At 42.4% G+C, this 18,603-nt stretch overlaps 1 long non-coding RNA gene across 1 annotated transcript; it reads right to left on the bottom strand.

The window, feature by feature from the left end:
* Positions 1-7,533: 7,533 nt before the first annotated feature.
* On the bottom strand, positions 7,534-9,088 carry LOC143809892 (uncharacterized). The gene is made up of 3 exons (XR_013222515.1): positions 9,075-9,088; positions 7,969-8,032; positions 7,534-7,848 (listed from the first exon to the last, which is right to left on the bottom strand). It is a non-coding gene; the product is annotated as an uncharacterized LOC143809892 (long non-coding RNA).
* Positions 9,089-18,603: the final 9,515 nt, after the last annotated feature.

Below are 18,603 nucleotides of genomic sequence, written 5' to 3'. Positions count from 1 at the left end.
GATGATGTCATAATTAGCATCACCATCCCTCTTCTCAGAATTCTGAAAACCTCTCTGCTCACAATTAAAGAGGATACATTGCAGGCAGAGCACGAGGACATGGAGCAAGGAACCATACAGGGGCATTACACTCTGCCCAGCCTCATGTCTTCTCAATGTGGATTGGTGGTCAATGAGGAGGAGGAGGAAGAGCAGGAGCTACTTTCATGCTCTATAGCTATACGGTACTACAAACACAGTTTGTCATACTGTCTGTTCATTGGGGATGGCCAGAGGACAGGGAAGAGGAGGATGAGGATGAGGAGGACAGCATGTTCAGTTGTCCTGTTGGTGAGGACATGGAAGTCTTTCCAGTTAGCAGTCTGGCACGCATGGCTGACTTTATGTTGCGTTGCGTTTCACGTGACCCTCACATTATAAAAATTTTGGGTGACACTCATTACTGGTTGGTGACCCTATTAGATCCAGGCTACAAGGAGAACTTTCAATCTCTTCTACCAGAGGCAGAGAAGTGTACTAAAATGTTGCCGTACCAGAGGGCCCTTGTAGCTGAATTACTTGGAAAATTCCCATGTGAGAATGCTGGCAGCAGACATCAGAGTTTGTTGTACAACCAAGGAGTCCAAGCGAGAGAGACAGAAGTACAATCCAGCTCATGCAGGGGAGCAATGGCAAAATTCTGGGACAGTTTTCTCAGACTCTCCCATCATGACGGCACAGAGGCATGGGGTGCTGTCACAAGAAATGCAATGTTTGGGAAGATGGTGAGGGAGTGCCTTGCAGATTGTACAAACATCCTCTGTGATTCCTCTATGCCTTTTAATTATTGGGTATACAAGCTGGATTCGTGGCATGAACTGGCTCTCTACACCTTGGACGTTCTGGCATGCCCTGCTGCTAGCGTTCTGTCAGAGCGGGTTTTTAGTGCCGCTGGTGGAATTATAACAGTTAAGCGCATCCGCCTGTCAACTAAAAATGCTGACAGGCTGACTCTTATAAAAATGAACAGGGGCTGGATTGAAAAAGATTTCTGTACACCACCAAGTGAAAACAATGAAACAACTTCAAATACATTCTCTCTTCTGGGGAGGTGTATTCTCATTTACCTCTTGACAACCACACATGGGTATACACTTCCAGATTTGGGTTGTTTGTTGTTATCCTCATCCTTATCCTCATCCTCATCATCCAGAACCACTACATGACCAGGGTGAAACTGCTCTGTACTATTATAGGCCGGTGAATTTTGGGCAAGGGGGCTTTCATGGCACTTTTTTATTTAGTAAAAAAAGGACCCCACATTTGGGAATTGGGCATTACATTACATTGGGCCTACTTCTTAACTCTGTCTCCTGCAATGTGTCCTTTAACTGCCACTAGATCACCAGGGTGAATGTACTCTGCACGGTGCATTTTGGGCAAGGGGGCTGTGATGGCACTATTTTATTTAGTAAAGAAAGGACCCCACATTGGAGAATTGGGCATGACATTACATTGGGCCTATTTCTTAACTCTGTTTCCTGAAATGTCTCTTCATTATCTCCGATGACATGACCTTGGTGAACATGTTCTGTACTTTTATAGGCCCCAGAATTTTGACCAAAGGGGGCTGTGATGGCAATACTATATTTTTAGAAAAGGTACCCCCATTGGTGAAACCACATCCTTGTTGGCAAAGACTTCATAACATTTGTGTACCTTTATGAGCTCACTAAAAAAGCTCCTTTTTGTATTGCCTACTACTCTGATATTCCAGACAGATGATGTTTAAAAGTCTCTTGTGGATAATGTAAGTTTACTGTATGTAGTTCATCTTCATATATACGTAATCACTATATGTATTTAATCCTTCTATGTACTAATTAACCTTTTTATGTTAACATATACAAAAGTGTACGCACTCACACTATTCAATCATACTATTCCTTGAATTTTGTAGTTTGCAATAAAATTGTATTAGTCTTATTTAAAACCCTCTCTGAAACTTAGTGTTAAAAACATGGCAAATAAAATTGCCAAATTCTCCTGTAAATAATTCAGCAAAGAGGGAACCATCATACCATTAAAAAATACAAGTGGATTTTCATGGGCTCATCCAGTATGCGGGTTCCAAAGCATAATGGGGTGCATATGACTGACTTTGCAGCAGGGCTGGCCTTGCTGCCAATGTGTAAAATAAAGGAGTACGGGAATGCAAAATGCATATTGTAAAGTGTATTTTCATGGGCCCATCCAGTATATGGGTTCCAAGGCATAATGGGGTGCATATGACTGACTATGCAGCAGGGCGGTCTTTGCTGCCAATGTGTAAAACAAAGGAGTATGGAGTACAAAATGCATATTGTGAAGTGGATTTTCAGGGGCCCATCCAGTATGTGGGTTCTTATTGGGGTGCATATGAATTGGTAGCAGAGCAGGATTTGAATTCAATGCAACACTTGTTCAGTAGTTCCCCCTGGACATCTTATGAAAGGGGTATTGTGGTGCGTCGTAATTCTTTGCAGCCCATCCACACACAACATAGGCTACAACAGCTTAGTAGACCCACTGTTTAATAATGGCCCTTTAAGAAGATTAATGCCGCCTGATGCACCAGTAAAAATAGGCTCTGTGACTTTAGGACTCCCTCCTTCATAAATGAAACAAGATGGGTCTGCTTGTGTGTCACTCACCGCATGGCCAGCAAGGGTTGTTAAATGTTACAATTACATTTCCCAGTGAACGCATTTGTAGTGGTTGAAAGCAATGTTAAAGTTGAAAAACGCTTCAAAAACGCTGCGTCTGAACTAAGCCTAAGTGGGGGAGGAAATTTTTGGTCTGGGGTTAATTATTTGGCCTTACAGGAAAGTCATTAACCTGCAAAGGATGTACCTTAACATATTTCCCAGCAAAATCCGTTATGGTTTCATTTTAGTGTGTTTTTTGTGGCACCAGGAAAAATGGCATGAATCTCAGAAAAAAATGTTTAAAGCTGTGAAATAGGAGTCAGGAATGCTTCCAGGGGCGATTCCCATGATGTTCCTGAGTCAGTTGAGCAGTGTTTCCATCATTTTCTGACATTTTTAGACCTTAAAAGTACCCCCGGGGGATCGAGGTAAAAATACCCTGGTCTCCCATACACTTACATTAGGCTCATTGTTCTGGCTGAGTACCCAAGTATTCCAATCTGCTCGACCCGAGCAATGAGCACCTGATAATTTTAGTACTCGCTCATCACTATTAGTGACACAATCTTAAGGGTATGTGCACACGTCCGGATTTCTTGCAGAAATTTCCTGAAGACCGCCACGCGACCAATCACAAGCCGCGATGTCATCTAAGGTCTTTCAAGCACTCATTCTTAGGAACGGAAGCTGCCGGTTGCATCGGTAAGGTCCAGGCTGCGTCGGAGAGGCGAGTATATCAATATTTTTTTTTTTTATTCTTTATTTTACACATTAATATGGATCCCAGGGCCTGAAGGAGAGTTTCCTCTCCTTCAGACCCTGGGAACCATACAGGATACCTTCCGATACTTGGTGTCCCATTGACTTGTATTGGTATCGGGTATCGGTATCGGCGATATCCGATACTTTTTGGGTATCGGCCGATACTATCCGATACTTTCAAGTATCGGACGGTATCGCTCAACACTAATGATAATACCAACTTGGACTTAACAAAAGTTAGCTCATTAGGTGCAAATTACCTTGTGAAAATACTGTGTATTTTTGCTGTTTAAAAAATAAAATGTATTACAATTCCAGCAAAGTGAATTGGATTGATAGAAATCTCATGCACACTGAGCTTTTTTTATTCAGTGTAAACTGAACATGTCAGTTTTGCTTGCTGTAAATATGCGTTTTACCTGTGGGTTTTTCCCAGAGACTTTAATGAGATAAGGAAAATCCATATGTGTTGTTAGTGTGATGTCGCAGTGGAAATGCACTAGAAAAGAATGTAATCTGCATATGACTTTAGCAATAAAGCTTTATCAATGCTAAGTAAGAGGAAGCTTCCAAAGCATAGCAGTTTTATTTAAAACATGACATACCAAAAGGTAACAAAATTCACAGCTGAAAAAATGCAACAAAAATGCAAGTTAAAAAAGTACTAAACAAAAGCAGTGAAAAAATGCAAGTAATCTAATTACGCTAAATACTGCAGTAAATGTGCAACATCAAAAGCAAACCACTCAATGCGGGAACTTATTATTGGGAGTCACTGAACCATGACCATTTCCTGCTCTGGTTTAAAGGGGTTTTACTGCCTTAGACTACAAGCCTGCTTTAATTCTATGCGACTTCAGACTTGTGAATGCTCACAATAAACGCACTGCACACTGAGGATTCTCTGGTGCCGGCACTGGAAGCGGGCAGTTATGTGACCACAAGTTAGGGATTTGCATACTTCCGGTCACATTCCAACTAGACTATATCCAGCTCCCCTCAATCCACTTACATTGAGTGAGGTTGCACCTATCTAGTCTGCATGTATGCAAATTGCATGCTTGCTGTCAAACGCCTGCCCGCTCTTGGAGTTGGCACCAGAGAATCCTCACAGTGCACACTGTGCAAGATGTGAAGATTTGTAAGTCTGCAGTCACATAGAGTGACTTGTAGCTTTAGGCCAGGCAACTCCTTTAAGCCTAGTTTACTTTTGTTGCCCTATGATGTTTATGAGTAGTGTTGAGCGATACCGTCCGATACTTGAAAGTATCGGTATCGGAAAGTATCGGCCGATACCGGCAAAGTATCGGATCCAATCCGATACCGATACCCAATACCAATACAAGTCAATGGGACTCAAGTATCGGACGGTATCCCTGATGGTTCCCAGGGTCTGAAGGAGAGGAAACTCTCCTTCAGGCCCTGGGATCCATATTAATGTGTAAAAGAAAGAATTAAAATAAAAAATATTGCTATACTCACCTCTCCGACGCAGCCTGGACCTCACCGAGGGAACCGGCAGCGTTGTTTGCTTAAAATTTGTGCGTTTACTTCCTTACGTGAAGTCCCGGCTTGTGATTGGTCGCGTGCCGCCCATGTGGCCGCGACGCGACTAATCACAGCAAGCCGTGACGTAATTTCAGGTCCTTCAGGATTTTAAAATTACGTTCCGGCTTTGTGATTGGTCGCGTCGCGGCCACATGGGCGGCACGCGACCAATCACAAGCCGGGACTTCAAGTAAGGAAGTAAACGCGCGAATTTTAAGCAAACAACGCTGCCGGTTCCCTCGGTGAGGTCCAGGCTGCCTCGGAGAGGTGAGTATAGCAATATTTTTTATTTTAATTCTTTATTTTACACATTAATGTTGTTTCGATACCGATACCCGATACCACAAAAATATCGGATCTCGGTATCGGAATTCCGATACAGCAAATATCGGCCGATACCCGATACTTGCGGTATCGGAATGCTCAACACTATTTATGAGTAATTAGTATTTTGTCTATTCAATAGATTTCCCCATTTTGAGCCATTTATGATGTGGTCACTTAGTACGGAGACAACTATGTTGACCTAGCCTTAAATAAATTAATTAAATAATAGTTTGAAACTACGGTATATCCTTTTATTACTTCTTGCATTTACTGACACTATATCTCTTAAATTCTGTATTTTTATATGGATTTTATTGATATTACTGTTTAATTGACTCTTACAATTAGAATCTTTTTAACATTCATTTAGTAAACAACGCATTAATTAAATTTGTACAAAGACCATTAACAAATCTATTGACTACTCAAGCAAAGCAAATGAGAAAATGAGAGTGATGAAGTCATTGGAAGATGAAACACTGCTGACATGATCTGAGCTTTCAGAGGTCACAGTAACACTTGTTATGTCAGACTGAGAGTCTGAGATCACTACATTGACTGTAAGCTACCTCACAGCAAATATCAAGAGAAATTGAGCCAATTAACTATTATCACATTTACAACCCATCTGTGAGCTGTTATTGAGATAATGTATAAGACGTAAAGCTTACATTTCCAGCTAGCCTTTTATGCTGCAAATTGTGTATTTAAGTATGTGTTACATACACAGTGTCTATTACAGCATTTACAGAACATTCATTATAGTACTGTAATTATTCAATTTCTATATTAAATATTATGATCTGTATCTTCATAAAAACTGACCTTAATGCCAAATTTACCTTCCCTCTTTTATGTTTTTGCATCAAATGCCACCTATTCACAACAACAGATTGCAACCACTGTATTTTCAGATCTGCCTCTGGGCACACTAATGTTCGCAACTGGTTTCAGGATAAAATAATGCCTGACATCTGCATGAAAATATTGATCTATATTTCATCTCTATGGGGTAACATTATGCCATATGTCATAAGTTTCAGATGCTGGTGCACAAAAATATATCATGATGATCGATGTATGTACGTGTGCTATGTATTCACATAGATGAACACCACAGGCAATAAACAGCAGTTCTGCACACACAAAAGATTATTTTGATGGAATTATCTCATTATACTGTATGTTTCCATAATGAGTAAAAATGCTCTGATTGTTCCAATCCTTTGCTTTTGTATGTGCAGTGTATGACCATAGCCCATAGCAACATAATTTGGCTACCTGGAATAGGAATTTTGGAAATGATCAGCATACACTTTTTTTATTAGTCAGAGAAACTTTATAAGTCTGAGATTAGAAGTTGTAGCAACTACAGAAACATACCGTGGGTACGGAAAGTATTCAGACCTCTTTAAATATTTCACTCTTTGTTTCATTGTAGCCATTTGGTAGAACCACGAGCCTTAGTGAGAGAGGTAAAGAAGAACCCCAAGATCACTGTGGCTGAGCTCCAGAGATGTAGTAAAGAGATGGGAGAATGTTCCACAAAGTCAACTATCGCTACAGCCCTCCACCAATCGGGCTTTTTTGGCAGAGCGGCCAGACGGAAGCCTCTCCTCAGTGCAAGACATATGAAAGCCCACATAGAGTTTGCTAAAAAACACATGAAGGACTCCCAGACTATGAGAAATAAGATTCTCAGGTCTAATGAGACGAAGATAGAGCTTTTTGGTAATAATCCTAAGTGGTATGTGTGGAGAAAATCTGGCACTGCTCATCACCTGCCCAATCCAATCCCAACAGTGAAACATGGTGGTGGCAGTATCATTCTATGGGGGTATTTTTCAACTGCAGGGACAGGACGACTGGTTGTCATTGAAGGAAACATGAATGAGGCCAAGTACAGAGGTATCCTGGATGAAAACCTCTTCCAGAGTGCTCTAGACCTCAGACTTGGCCGAAGGTTCACCTTCCAACAAGACAATGACCCTAAGCATGCAGCTAAAATAACAAAGTAGTGTCTTCAGAACAACTCTATGACCATTCTTGACTGGCCCAGCCAGAGCCCTGACCTAAACCCAATTGACAATGAAAAAATGCACACGGCACTCAAGGTTCCTGTGTGGTGCTCAAGTCGGGTTTCCAGCCCCTCAATCTAATACTCAAATAATACTTGGCACTCAGAAGAATATGTTGCAAGTTGATTATTTTCATTTATTTGTGCATCCAGTTAGAAAGTTTAAACGTTTTCGGTCCATACATCAGACCTTCATCAGAAATTCCCTTTTTTTTAACAAACTGAAATACAGATAGATGATACAACAAATGAATATCCATATACAGACAATCACAAAATACAAAATGCATGGTGCACAACATGGAGGACACTGAATTTACAAAGATACGTTTCCAAACCAAATCCATTGTGTGACAGACCGAGTGCATGCAACCGTGGCGGCTGGAGCAATTCCGGGTTGGTGGTCCGTGAGTTGTGAGTGCTTCCAATTATCAAGAGCTAGATAACAGGAGGTAAAAAGCTGTGCAGCTGAACGTGCAGATAAGGAAAGAACAAATGGCACATAAGTAGAAGGTTACGCTATAATGATGGTAAGTTCTGTCATAGGACCATAAATATGGTAGAGGTCCATATTGCCCCAAAGGATACTACGAGAGGGATTAATCCGGGTGCTTGCAGGGAGTGCTGTGCTCTATAACGGACTAGTGTCAGCCTACAAAGCAATTGTGACAACATATGTTAATTAACACAGAAACTGGTATCCAGGCTATCCGGAGCACTAATCGTCGTGTGAATACTATGCGTGACCCGTTTGTCCCAGATACTGAGCTGGTAGTTTAGGCACATTAGGCGAAAGGTAAAATAAAATGAAATAAAGAGAGTATGAAACAGGGAATGACAAGGCCGTATGTGGATTATTTGGAGCCAAGTGGCATCAATAATTGTGATGGATAAATGAATGCTGAGCGGTGTGATAATGTGAACCGGTGTGAGGAGGTCCTTAGAACAATAATGGAATAACGTTACCTGGACAAAAAAATTAATGGAAGGGTATATCAAAGCCTATGCAGGCCAGAGCTGGGTGACCCGGGATAAAGGCCGAGAGGCTGGTAGCCTAAGAGATATATGAGGAAAATTCTTATATGATAACCCCGTTATAAATCCACCAATGCTATGTAGGTAATGGTAAAGGATAGTTACCAGGTAGCCTCACTATGCCTGAGGAAGTGGTGCTGGGTAAAGGCGCCGATCTGCCACTGTGGGTAGCGCTGGAGGGAGGTACAAAGGGAAAATGTCCTGAATAGCATGTAGAGGCATCCGCAAAAGGAAGCGCTGCCTTAAGTGGGTCAGATATTACCTTGCAGCGCCGGCTGTGTGGCGTGTGGACAGGAGATCCCGGGGACCGCTGTGTAATGGCGGTACTTCCGGGTTTAAGAGCCCTGTGTAATCGGGTCATGTGACCCGCCGCGTCATGTGACCGCGGTGTGTCTAAACTGCGCATGCGCGCCTCTGAAGCTGAAAAAGCAGCAGCAGTGACTGCAGTGGATAATGGATATGTTAGGTCGCGCATGCGTTAGGGCCAGGGGTGTCTGTTGTGGTTGCCAAGGTGATGCATGCCGTTCAGGAAGGAGCAAAGGTAGCGAGCATAGTAAATGTGAGAGAAAGCATGAATGAATATAAGATCAGGGGTTTAACAAGACAGAATAAGGATGCCTATATTGTGCCAGCTCCCTATGGGTGCTTGTATACTCTACCATATATGGTGCCATATGTGATCGCTGGTGCCACGTGTGTGCCGTGAAACTATCGATTCTAGAAAGAAGGAAAAGACATAATAAAATTAGACAAGTTGATAAAATAACTATATACACGTATTGCCATAATAAGGAATTGTATGCATATAAACAATTACAGGAATGCTGCTATTTCAAACTCCCTGTTAAGTCCCTTGGGCTCTAGGGTCTGTAAGGTAAAGATCCAGAACGCTTCCCTTCTTTTGAGTGTTTTTACGCGATTCTGACCTCTTCTCTGGGGATCTATCTGCTCTAGAACCTGAAATCGGAGTTGGGAAATATTATGATTTTTTTCATTAAAATGGTAGGGGAGTGGTAAATGCGTTTTTTTACACCGGATGGTAGATTTATGCTGGGACACTCTGTCCCGAATAGCTTGCGTGGTTTCTCCCACATACGCCAGGCCACAAGGGCATTTGATGACATAAATGACGTATGTGGATTCGCAGGTGTAAAAGCCTTTAATGGGTAGGGCTTTGCCCGTTTGTGGATGGAAAACTGAGGGGCCCTTTTGGACATTGCTACACTGTAGACAATTGAGGCATGGGAAGGTACCCTTTCTTTGCGTTTGGAGGAACGTTTGTCTGGCCACGGTTGTCTCTGGACCTATGTCGGCTTTGACCAATCTGTCTTTTAGATTCTTTGCGCGTCTGAAACATGAAAGAAATGGAGATTTGAATTCAGGAATGAGTGGATAACTTTTTGACAAAATGTTCCAATGTCTCCTAATGGTGGATTGTACCAAGCCTGAAAATGGGTGAAAAGTTGTGACAAAAGGAATTCTTTTGGTGTCAGAATTGGGCCTCCTCTGTGATGTGTTTGATCTGGCCTGGGAGAGTATCCCCTGTGGGTAGCCTCTATTTGAGAATTTTCGCTCCATCTCTTTTAATCTAGCCTCCTTTAGACTATCATTGGAGACAATCCGTTCCACCCTTTGAAATTGGGACTTGGGGATGGATTTTTTTGTTGAGGGAGGGTGACAGCTACTGAAATGGAGTAGGCCGTTGCGGTCCGTGGGTTTGGTATATAAATCAATGGCAAGAGAACCATCCCTCTCCTTATAAACCAAAGTATCCAGGAAACTGATACGCTTGGTATCATGTTGTATGGTGAATTTTAGTTCTGGCCATATGTTGTTTATATGGTTGTCAAATGCCACCAGTGATTCCATCGGTCCCTCCCATATGCAAAAAATGTCATCAATGTATCTCCGCCAGATTTTACAGTGATTGATGAACAAAGGGTGAGAGAACACGAAATCTGTTTCGAAGGCTGCCATGTAGGCTACTGCAAAAGGAGGCGCAACGTTAGAGCCCATGGCTGTGCCCTGTTGTTGGACATAGAAGGAGTCCTGGAACATGAAATAATTCTCCTTTAAGACAAGATCTAAAAGGTCAGCGCAAAAGTGACGTATTTTAATGTCCACTCCGGCTTCACTTAGAAGCCTGTCTGTGGCCTGTAGTCCCTTCTCATGGGTTATGGACGTATACAAACTATTTACGTCCCAGGTGATCAAAAGGCAAGTTTTGGATACAGGGCCCATGGATTTGATTATGTTGATGAAGTCATTGGTATCTAGTAGGAAGGACTGTGTGGTCTTAATCAAAGGTGTGAGAATTTTCTCTAACACGATAGCCAGTGGTGACAGGACTGAATCTGTTAGGGACACAATAGGTCGACCTGGTGGTTTGGTCAATCTCTTGTGTATCTTAGGTAATATATAGAAAATGGGGGTAATGGGATCTGTTTTAGTAAGAAAATCCCTCATTTTACTATCGATAGTGCCTGCTTGAAGATGGATCTCCAGTACCTGTTTGATTTTCGTCTCTATACGGTTTAGGGGATTGTGAGAAATTTTTTTATAAACCGCCTGATCACTGAGCTGTCTAAATACCTCCTCCAGATAATCTGATTTGTCCATAATCACGGTAGCCCCACCTTTATCTGCTGGTTTCAACATGAGAGATTTGTCAGATGCTAGTAGTTCAATAGAAAGTTTCTCAGACCGTGTCAAGTTAGTCTGAAAATGGAATTTCCCCTGTTCCACTTCTCGATAGAACTGATGGATATCTCTTTCGACCAGAGAAACAAATGTTTCCACCGGAGGACTGTTCCTTGGAGGCATATACGAACTGGGCAATCGTAATCCCAATTCTTGAAGTACAAGTAGGGAGGAATGGTCCCGACGTAGGGGTTCTGGTACCGGTGGTTGTTCAGAAAAATGGACTCGTAATCTGATATTCCGATAGAACCTCTGTAGGTCCATACTCAATTCAAAAGGGTTAAATTTGTACATAGGGCAAAACGATAGGCCCTTTTGGAGTAAGGAGAGTTGGTGTGTGTCCAGGCTCCTGGAAGAGATGTTGATCACCAATGGTAAGTCCTTACCTGTGACCTGGTTGTCATCTGGTTTTTGGGGTCCCCGGCGGCATTGGCCCCCCCGCCTCGTTTTCCTTTTGGACGGCCCCGACCGTTCCCTAAAAAAGAGTGAGATGTAGAGGAATATGATGTGCCAGACCGGCTGTCGGTGGAGCCTGAGGAACTTTGGGAGCTGCGTCGTCGGGTGAATTGGCGAGTGCCACGCCATTGGTAGACACGATTCTGGAGGTAATCCTCCGTGTCCCTTAAGAATTTTGACCTCTTCTTCTTCTCCAATTCCACTCTGTGTGTCCGTAATAAATCTTGGTTCTTCATCTTGAGCTCAAGGAACTCCTCCTGGGGCATGGTACTGGTCAATTGACTCTCGATGGCCGCTACTTGGGACTTGACCGATTCCAGGTTCTTCTGCAGATAAGATAAAGTCAATGTCATTAGATCTGCAGAGCATTTGTTCAGTATATGCTCAAACTTTGTGCAATAATCCTTGTCGTCCCTGAAAAAAGTTGGCTGTAAAGGAACCCTCAGACCCCTCGGGATTCGTTGGACCCGAAGGTATTCCGCCAAGGTTATGATATGTAGCTCCAAATTAATGGCTCTTCTGGACTCACGTTCCAGATCCCGGTTTTTAATCTCCTGGGTAGGAGTCTGTAGAAAGTCGCTCGGTGCGGTAACTTTAGCAAGAATCTCCGCCGCTTCTGCTGCGTTGAATGAAAACGTCTCGCTGGACATTATCCGGGGTGCACGTGTAAGGATACTGTAGACAATGAAAAAATGCACACGGCACTCAAGGTTCCTGTGTGGTGCTCAAGTCGGGTTTCCAGCCCCTCAATCTAATACTCAAATAATACTTGGCACTCAGAAGAATATGTTGCAAGTTGATTATTTTCATTTATTTGTGCATCCAGTTAGAAAGTTTAAACGTTTTCGGTCCATACATCAGACCTTCATCAGAAATTCCCTTTTTTTTAACAAACTGAAATACAGATAGATGATACAACAAATGAATATCCATATACAGACAATCACAAAATACAAAATGCATGGTGCACAACATGGAGGACACTGAATTTACAAAGATACGTTTCCAAACCAAATCCATTGTGTGACAGACCGAGTGCATGCAACCGTGGCGGCTGGAGCAATTCCGGGTTGGTGGTCCGTGAGTTGTGAGTGCTTCCAATTATCAAGAGCTAGATAACAGGAGGTAAAAAGCTGTGCAGCTGAACGTGCAGATAAGGAAAGAACAAATGGCACATAAGTAGAAGGTTACGCTATAATGATGGTAAGTTCTGTCATAGGACCATAAATATGGTAGAGGTCCATATTGCCCCAAAGGATACTACGAGAGGGATTAATCCGGGTGCTTGCAGGGAGTGCTGTGCTCTATAACGGACTAGTGTCAGCCTACAAAGCAATTGTGACAACATATGTTAATTAACACAGAAACTGGTATCCAGGCTATCCGGAGCACTAATCGTCGTGTGAATACTATGCGTGACCCGTTTGTCCCAGATACTGAGCTGGTAGTTTAGGCACATTAGGCGAAAGGTAAAATAAAATGAAATAAAGAGAGTATGAAACAGGGAATGACAAGGCCGTATGTGGATTATTTGGAGCCAAGTGGCATCAATAATTGTGATGGATAAATGAATGCTGAGCGGTGTGATAATGTGAACCGGTGTGAGGAGGTCCTTAGAACAATAATGGAATAACGTTACCTGGACAAAAAAATTAATGGAAGGGTATATCAAAGCCTATGCAGGCCAGAGCTGGGTGACCCGGGATAAAGGCCGAGAGGCTGGTAGCCTAAGAGATATATGAGGAAAATTCTTATATGATAACCCCGTTATAAATCCACCAATGCTATGTAGGTAATGGTAAAGGATAGTTACTTGGCTCCAAATAATCCACATACGGCCTTGTCATTCCCTGTTTCATACTCTCTTTATTTCATTTTATTTTACCTTTCGCCTAATGTGCCTAAACTACCAGCTCAGTATCTGGGACAAACGGGTCACGCATAGTATTCACACGACGATTAGTGCTCCGGATAGCCTGGATACCAGTTTCTGTGTTAATTAACATATGTTGTCACAATTGCTTTGTAGGCTGACACTAGTCCGTTATAGAGCACAGCACTCCCTGCAAGCACCCGGATTAATCCCTCTCGTAGTATCCTTTGGGGCAATATGGACCTCTACCATATTTATGGTCCTATGACAGAACTTACCATCATTATAGCGTAACCTTCTACTTATGTGCCATTTGTTCTTTCCTTATCTGCACGTTCAGCTGCACAGCTTTTTACCTCCTGTTATCTAGCTCTTGATAATTGGAAGCACTCACAACTCACGGACCACCAACCCGGAATTGCTCCAGCCGCCACGGTTGTATGCACTCGGTCTGTCACACAATGGATTTGGTTTGGAAACGTATCTTTGTAAATTCAGTGTCCTCCATGTTGTGCACCATGCATTTTGTATTTTGTGATTGTCTGTATATGGATATTCATTTGTTGTATCATCTATCTGTATTTCAGTTTGTTAAAAAAAAAGGGAATTTCTGATGAAGGTCTGATGTATGGACCGAAAACGTTTAAACTTTCTAACTGGATGCACAAATAAATGAAAATAATCAACTTGCAACATATTCTTCTGAGTGCCAAGTATTATTTGAGTACTAAACCCAATTGAGTTTCTCTGGAGAGACCTGAAAATGGCTGTCCACCAACATTCACCATCCAACCTGATGGAACTGGAGAGGATCTGCTAGGAAGAAAGGAAGAGGATCCCCAAATCCAGGTGTAAAAAATGTGTTGCATCATTCCCAAGAAGACTCATGGCTGTACTATCTCAAAAGGGTGCTTCTACTCAATACTGAGCAAAGGGTTCTGAATACTTATGACCATGTGATATTTCAGTTTTTCCTTTTTATTACATTTGCAAAAATTTCTACATTTCTGTTTTTTTACAGTCAAAATGGGGTGCAGAGTGTACATTAATGAGAAAAAAAACTTTTTTGAATTTACAAAATGGCTGCAATGAAACAAAGAGTAAAAAAAATAAAGGGGTCTGAATACTTTCCGTACCCATTGTACATAGGAGAAGTCAGGCAACATAACAGATATTTAAAGGTACCAATGTTACTTTTCTTTTTATACCTATTTTATATTTATATTTTTTTCCTACTTTATATTCCATCTGGAGTCTTGCACAGGTTCTTACCACCAAAAGAAAAGGGACTGGGCTTTGCTTTCTTACATTTGGGAATGGTAAGATTATTAAAAATATTATTATTATACATTTTTATAGCGCCATTTATTCCATGGAGCTTTACATGTGAAAAGGGGGCAAATATAGACAAATACAATAAACATGAGCAAAAAACAAGGCACTAACAAGTACAGAAGGAGGGAGGACCTTGCCCACGAGGGCTCACAGTCTGCAGGGGATGGGTGAGGATTAGTGTTGAGCGATACCTTCCGATACTTGAAAGTATCGGTATCGGATAGTATCGGCCGATACCCGAAAAATATCGGATATCGCCGATACCGATACCCGATACCAATACAAGTCAATGGAACTCAAGTATCGGAAGGTATCCTGGATGGTTCCCAGGGTCTGAAGGAGAGGAAACTCTCCTCCAGGCCCTGGGATCCATATTCATGTAAAAAATAAAGAATTAAAATAAAAAATATGGATATACTCACCCGTCCGGCGGCCCCTGGACCTTACCGCTGTTAACCGGCAGCCTCGGTTCCTAAGAATGAGGAGTTTAGGACCTTAGATGACGTCGCGGCTGACGTCGTGGCTTGTGATTGGTCGCCTGACTGCTCATTTGACCGCTCACGCGACCAATCACAAGCCGCGACGTCATCGCAGGTCCTAAACTCCTCATTCTTAGGAACAGAGGCTGCCGATTAACAGCGGTAAGGTCCAGGGGCCGCCGGACGGGTGAGTATATCCATATTTTTTATTTTAATTCTTTATTTTTTACATGAATATGGATCCCAGGGCCTGAAGGAGAGTCTCTTCTCCTCCAGACCCTGGGAACCATACACTGGGAACTTCTGATTCCGATTTCCGATATCACAAAAATATCGGAACTCGGTATCGGAATTCCGATACCGCAAGTATCGGCCGATACCCGATACTTGCAGTATCGGAATGCTCAACACTAGTGAGGATACACTAGGAGAGGGTAGAGCTGGTCGTGTGGCGGTTCAGTAGGTTGAGGTTCAGGCTGTAGGTTTGTTGGAAGAGGTGAGTCTTCAAGTTCTTTTTGAAGGTTTCTATGGTAGGTGAGAGTCTGATGTGTTGGGGTAAAGAATTCCAGAGTATGGGGGAAGCACGGGAAAAGTCTTGTATGTGGTTGTGGGAAGAAGAAATAAGAGGGGAGTAGAGAAGGAGATCTTGTGAGGATCGAAGGTTGTATGTAGTTAAGTACCGGGAGACCATGTCACAGATGTATGGAGGAGTCTGGGTGTGGATGGCTTTTTATGTCATAGTAAGGGTTTTGAACTGTAGCCTCTGGACACTAGGAAGCTAGTGAAGGGCTTGGCATAGGGGAGATGCTGGGGAATAGCGGGGAGACAGGTAGATGAATTATTAATGAATTATTAATAAAAGGTATATTTTAATACTTTTAATAATCTTATCACTACCTTGCTACATTCCCATTTATTGGATTGGTATACATCTTTGCATTATAATTTCTTATATTTGGGCCCCATACTGGGAAAAGGAGAAAACGTATGTACCAAAAATATAAATTTCAACAGCAATCATATCATAGATAATCAAGTGAAACAGGTAAGTATACATGTACTAAATCAAAGAAAGTCAAAACTAAATACTGTGAATCAGATTACAATATTAGTTCAGTGGGTAGAATACTTTCAAAATAGATGCGGTATAGGAATATAAACATTAGTATTAAAGTACACTGGCCAAACACTGTGGTAGAAAACAGTGTTAAAAGGAATCAAATGTAAACCCGTGCGTAAAGCAAGATGATGTGTAGTTAAATAATATGTTGCATATACAAGATCAGAGAAAAAATGTCCAGTAAAATTAATACGCAATGTCCTAAAGTGCAAGTGCCTGAAGGTGCATAAAGACCATTGCAAAAAGGGGGTTGCAACAAGAGAGTTTCTAAAAGTGCTGCCAGTACCTGTATGAATGAGGCTACTCAGGAGGGAAATCCCCGATGCGCGTTTTGCTATTGCTTCTTCCAGGGGGGGCTATAGATGTGCTCAAAATATCATGAAAACATGCAGTATTATATTGAAAAACGTCTCCTCTGACACTTTGGAGAAATGGCTGGACCACTGGTTTCAAGACTGATCCATTTTCTACTGCAAGTGAAATTGGACATCACATAACAAGCCTGAACCTGAAGAATGAATTGAAGGTATATCCTTCTCTACGATGAGAGATTGAGCTAGAAACCTCATGGGTAATGCCATCATGATAGAACGTCACACTAGGGTTGAGCGAAACGGATCGGACAAATTAAAAAATCGCCGACTTTTGGCAAAGTCGGGTTTCATGAAACCCGACCTGATCCCAGTGTGGGATCGACCATGCGGTCGGCGATCTTCGCGCCAAAGTTGCGTTTCGTATGCCGCTTTCACCGCCATTTTTTAGCCAATGAAGGAGGACGCAGAGTGTGGGCAGCGTGATGACATAGGTCTCGGTCCCCACCATCTTAGAGAAGGGCATGACAGTGTTTGGCTAGCTTTCTGCGGCGTCACAGGGGCTATAAAGGGGCGTGCACGCCGACCGCCATCTTCCTTCTGCCGATCTCAGCATAGGGAGAGGTTGCTGCAGCTTCGTCAGAAGCAGGGATACAGTTAGGGAGGGAAGATTAACCCCCAAACCGCTTGTGCTGTAGCGATTTCCACTGTCCAACACCACCTTTGTTTTGCAGGGACAGTGGAGGCTATATCTTTGTGCATCAGCTCTGTAGCTTATTAGGCTGCCTTATAAGGCTCCCTGATAGCTGCATTGCTGTTTGCGCTGCTGCTGTGCAAACCAACTGCTTTTTTAAAAGCAAAAATCCTGTTGTTCCTTTCTGCAGTTATCTTGTTTATTTGTCCACACTTTTGTGTGCAGCAGTCCTTTTTGTTGCTGCCATGCTTGTCCTGAGATCATTGTAGGGAGATAGAAATAGTACTACAGTCCTTGGATTTTTTCAGATATCTTCCAGCCACTTGCTGCCACTTACATTGCGTTGTGTTACACACTGTGCCTGAGTTGTGGTACTGTCTCCCCCCCAAAAATAGGAGATTCAAATTCTCACAAAGTGGATATACATCAGTTCTGTTATTTTGTCGTATATCAGCCAGCCACGTTCTGCCACTTACATTGTGTTGTAAAATTCAGTGGGCCTGAGTTTGTGTTCAGTCTCCCCCCAAAAAAAGTGAGATTGAAATTCTCACAAAGTGGATATACCTCAGTCCTCTTAGTTTGTGTTGTATCAGCCAGCCACTTGCTGCCACTCACATTGCGTTGTAAAATACACTGGGCCTGAGTTTGTGTTCTGTGTCCCAAAAAAAAAGTGAGATTGAAATTCTCACAAAGTGGATATACCTCAGTCTTCTTAGAATGTGGTGTATCAGCCAGCCACTTGCTGCCACTCACATTGCATTGTAAAATACACTGGGCCTGAGTTTGGGGTCTGTGTCCAAAAAAAAAAGTGAGATTGAAATTCTCACAAAGTGGATATAGCTCAGTCCTCTTAGTTTGTGGTGTATCAGCCAGCCACTTGCTGCCACTCACATTGCGTTGTAAAATACACTGGGCCTGAGTTTGTGTTCTGTGTCCCAAAAAAAAGTGAGATTGAAATTCTCACAAAGTGGATATACCTCAGTCCTTTTAGAATGTGGTGTATCAGCCAGCCACTTGCTGCCACTCACATTGCATTGTAAAATACACTGGGCCTGAGTTTGGGTTCTGTGTCCAAAAAAAAAAGTGAGATTGAAATTCTCACAAAGTGGATATAGCTCAGTCCTCTTAGTTTGTGGTGTATCAGCCAGCCACTTGCTGCCACTCACATTGCATTGTAAAATACACTGAGCCTGAGTTGTGGTGCAGTCTCCCCCCCAAAA

Source organism: Ranitomeya variabilis, chromosome 2 (assembly GCF_051348905.1).
Source record: "Ranitomeya variabilis isolate aRanVar5 chromosome 2, aRanVar5.hap1, whole genome shotgun sequence".
Classification (NCBI taxonomy): Eukaryota; Metazoa; Chordata; class Amphibia; order Anura; family Dendrobatidae; genus Ranitomeya; species Ranitomeya variabilis.
This window is presented reverse-complemented; position numbering and strand designations above follow the sequence as displayed.